The sequence below is a fragment of the Microtus ochrogaster genome, unplaced genomic scaffold, assembly GCF_000317375.1.
Source record: "Microtus ochrogaster isolate Prairie Vole_2 unplaced genomic scaffold, MicOch1.0 UNK99, whole genome shotgun sequence".
NCBI lineage: Eukaryota > Metazoa > Chordata > Mammalia > Rodentia > Cricetidae > Microtus > Microtus ochrogaster.
In genome coordinates this window covers 1,111,996-1,116,627 of record NW_004949197.1, presented here as the reverse complement: position 1 = coordinate 1,116,627, position 4,632 = coordinate 1,111,996, and positions in this window count along the sequence as shown.

Here is a 4,632-nt window from a genome sequence, read left to right as displayed (position 1 = left end):
CCGACCTCAGCCTCTTCCAGAAGAGGAGCAAGTGCTGTTAGCTGCCGAGCCATCTCTCCAGCTTCAGTTCTCAGTAGAGAACGATTAAAATATCTCTCTCTCTCTCTCTCTCTGTCTTTCTCTGTGTGTGTGTGTGTCTCTGTGTGTCTCTCTGTCTCTCCCTCTCTCTCTCATTTCTTTAGCAGATTCTCAGTGTGTAACCGAGACTGGCCTAGAACTTGCTATGTAGACCAGCCTGACCTCAGCCTCTTCCAGAAGAGGAGCAAGTGCTGTTAGCTGCCGAGCCATCTCTCCAGCTTCAGTTCTCAGTAGAGAACGATTAAAATATCTTTCTAATAAATAGATTATTTTATGTGGTTTAATTTTTTATCAGCTACCAAATTACTTCAGACACTGTAAGGGTAAAAAGAAGTGATGCCTGTCTGCCTATTATAAGGGTTATAGCTGACAGACATCCTCATAACAAAAGACAAATTAACAACAGATGACAACAGACATGACAATGGAGTCTGCAGATTAAAGACCCAAAGACTTACAAAGCGAGCCTATTTCCACGCTTGGGTTCAGTGAAGCACAGGCAGCCATGTGTGTGTGAGTGCATACATGTATGTGTGTGTGAATGTGTGCATGCATGTACATGTGTTTGTGCATACATGCAGGTGTATGTGTGCATGTATGTCTATGTTTGCATGCATGTGCATGTGTGTCTATGTGTGCATGTATGTGCGCGTGTGCAGGTATGTCTACGTGTGCGTGCATGTACGCGTGTGCATGTGTGTCTATGTGTGCATGTATGTGCGTGTGTGCATGTATGTATATGTGTGCATGTGTGTGTGTGTGCATGTGTGTGTATGTATCACTGAAGACTGAGGTGGGCAAATCCTGCAAGGCACGTCTGTTCAGATTCTTCTTGGTCCCTTCCTGTAGCCTCTCATTCTTGGAGACAGGGCAAGAAGGACCCTCTGGAGTTTAAGAGTTTATCTCTTTTTAGTCAACTCCAGGAATTTTTATGGCTGGCCTGGGGAGAAAGGAAGTTCTGGCTTCTAGGACCGGCTTGGAGAAGAGGCCTTGTGGTTTCTGTGATGGCTCACAGTGGAAAGAAGGGTGGGGGAGGCGAGAAGGTAGGAGAGGGTGTCACTTTCTGAACATCAACATCTTCTGATCTGAAGCCCATTCCTCTCCCTGCCATTGAACCAAATTCCCTGAAAGAAGCCAGAGCAGTCTCCCAATCTATAGTCACACATCTCATTTCAGGGTACTGTGTGCAGGCACGGGAGGTCACTGTAGGGCTCAAGCAGTCAGATCTTCAACAAGAGTTGTTTCTATAGAAACAAGAGAAGAAAGAAGTCATGACGAAGTGTGAGCTCTATTTTTCAGTCTTAGGACTGCCGATGGAGAAGGTTTCTACTTGTGTTCTGGCATGTTCCACTATAATCTGTTGTGTGTTTGAAGGACGATTTCAACGTCATTCCTGAGTGATCCAGACAGTCACAGGTATGAAGAACAGAAAGGCTCAGAAAGACTTGTATTTCTTACAAGTCTTTAATCCGGCCACCAACCAGCTTGCAGGGCTTCAGGACAAGACAGCTTTGACATAAGTGATTCCAAACTAGAAGAATAGAAAAAAGAAATCACTAGTGTTAGTTTGGAGAATCGCAGTTGGACACCAGAGAAAAGGACAATAATTGGGGTCTAAACCCAGAATGGTGGTGCACCCCTTTAATCTCAGCACTCAGGGGGCAGATGGATCTCTGAGGTTGAGGCCATCCTGGTCTACAGAGTGAGCTCCAATCCAGCCAGAGGTACAATAGTGAGACCCTGTCTCAAAAGGAGAGTCAGGGGACGGGGATCTAGCCTAGATTGCAGATGGATACAGCACTCCCAAATCAATGAGGCAGAGTCTAAGAATACACATATGTAAGTTTTCTTTGAATCAATTTTTCTTTCTATAGTCACCCGCTGGCCAAGGTAATGATGGAAGGGCTGTCTAAGCCACAAAATACACTCATATTTACGATTTATGGAAGCAGTGACTGGAGGTGCGGTTGTTTAAACACACAGTGCGGGGTGACAGGCGGGTTCTGAGCTACAGCTGCAGAGGAACAAGAAGCCACAGGGCACAACTGCAGCACGGTAACAACTTCTAACAATAGCGCACAGTACGAGACAAAAAGCTGGGAGGAGTAGACTTGAAAGTTTTCACCATGAGAATGATTGAAGAGAGAAATGTATCTCACCCAACTTACACATCATACAATGTAATTGCATAATTTTTAAAAGTCAAACATTCTAACACATTTTTATCCAAACATATCCTGATTTAATTCTTACATGCCAAGAAAGAATGATAGGGAAAGTAATAAAGCCTTGTTTCCTGCAAGTAAATCATGTTTCTCTAAGAGTGAACCTTAAACCAGGCGGTGGTGGTGCACGCCTTTAACCCCAGCACTCAGGAGGCTGAGGCAGGCAGATCTCTGTGAGTTCGAGGCCAGCCTGGGCTACAGAGTGAGTTCCAGGACAGCCAGGGCTACAGAGAAACCCTATCTCGAAAAGTCAAAAAAAAAAAAGAAAGAAAGAAAGAAAGAAAGAAAGAAAGAAAGAAAGAAAGAAAGAAAGAAAAGCTTCTGTCATCTAAATGCACCAAGAAATAGAAGAATGACAGAATCCGGGTACTCATGCTAAATAATTCTAGAAGGCCATTCCTGTTATCTTTAAAATAAACTGCAGCTGCTGCCAGCAATCCCCAGTTCCCGCTAACCCAAAACCACGGCGTAGTGTGAATGGGACATTTGCAGCATCTAGCGGATCCAGGGACGTCAGTTCAAAGAGAGTGGAGACTCAGGCCCGAAAGGACCCCGACCGTACAGCCTTGGCACTTGGGGCCTGAGAAAGGGCTCTGTGGTTTTCGTGTCCTCTAAGGGCACCTGGCTTACAAAAGAGCAGGATCAAATGGGAAAACTGGGTCTGAAATGGCCTGTTTCAGGGAGGGGAATTTTTCAAACAGGCCATATTATCTTTGGCAAAATCCTGTCAATAAAAAGGACGTCAATAAAGAGACAGCATGGAGTTGGCAGATGCTTAAAAAATAAATAAATAAAAAGGTCAGTTTACTGGGAAATTTTCATGGAAGGACTAGCTAATGCAACAGATAGGGCTTTTAAAAGTTGATAAAAACCAGAATATCTTCTTTTAATTAAGCCGAATGCTGACCCCAAAGCTCTTTGAAAAATGAAATAACCAAAGTCTCAAGTTACTCCCTAGTTCTTTTTATTTTAATGTACGAGTCAAAGGTATTCCTAAAAAGCTGGGCATTGTGATACAGGCCTGTAATCTCAGCATCTGGGAGGACGAAGAAGGAGGAGCCTGAGTCTGGGGCCTGCCGGGGCTACATAGTGGCACCATGTCCCCAAACAATAATAACTATAAAGCCAGTAAGGCTTTCATGGCAAAGGATGTGCTGGGAAGAGCGCACAGGTGCAGCCCCTGGAGACACGCGGGGACCACCCCGCCAGCGGTGTGTGAGCATCAGGTCTCTGAGGTCTCTCCAGCCCCGGACACAGGAACTGGCAAAGCAAACACCGCTTGGTTATTGCAAAGTCATTCTTGTTTTACTTGGCATGTCCGTCGTCAACATTTCTTTATTTACTGATACTTTTTCTCTCCCTTGTAAAGTGGATATACGAGCCTTATGTGGTTTTCTCATTGAGCAGTGGGGTTTTCCCCCTAAGCTTTTATCAAGATGAATCCTACTCACTGAAAGGTGAAATATCATCACAGAACTGGGACTTTATTACCCAACAACTACTGCTTGCATTCTTTCCAAACTTTCTCCTTGGATCGTCTTGCTTAAGGCTGGGCACCCTCCCAGTCGCTTCCTAGGGCGTCTTGGGGTGTCGCTCACAATCGCTAAGTACCCACTAGTGACTGTTCTAACACATTTTGTAGTTCACATCGTTCTGGTCCTAGGGTTCAGACAAAACACATTCTCATTTTTAAAAACTCGGATCTGTACGCTGGCTGCCGTTATACAATTGGAAACACCCGGGAAAAAAAAGACAGTGTTCAAACGCTGCCCTGATGGGATACGGATTGGGTGTCGCTGTTTAGCTTAGTGCTGTTGCCTCCTGTACCAGACGAGGACCTTGACGGAAAGGGCTTTGGAAGTGAGGGACTCATCGGGAGGAAAGGTTAGCTAGGGTTCAACTTTTACCCAGACAGGAATTTGGAGGTTTTTATTCTCTTATCTTTTTTCACAGATGTGTATGTGTGTATATATTCAGGCGCAGAGGTGCACATGTGTAAGCATGCATGAGAGCATTTATGCCATGACCAGCCTGTGGAGGTCAAAGGCCAACTTCCTGGGGGATCTCCTACCACGTGGGTTGTTTTGGTTGAGCAAGGATAGCCAGCTTTGGCAGCAGGTACCTTTACCGCTAAGCCGTCTCACCAGCCCTGATTGAGAGTTTTTGCTGAGACAGAGTCTTAAGCAACCAGGCTGGCCTAGATGTATAACCAAGGCTGTTCCTGAGCTCCTCCTGCTTCTTCTCCCTCTGCCTCTCAAGTGCTGGGATTACAGGCATGTGCCAACATGTCCAGCTGGCATTCTGGTTCGTTTAGGTTTTTTTTGGGGGG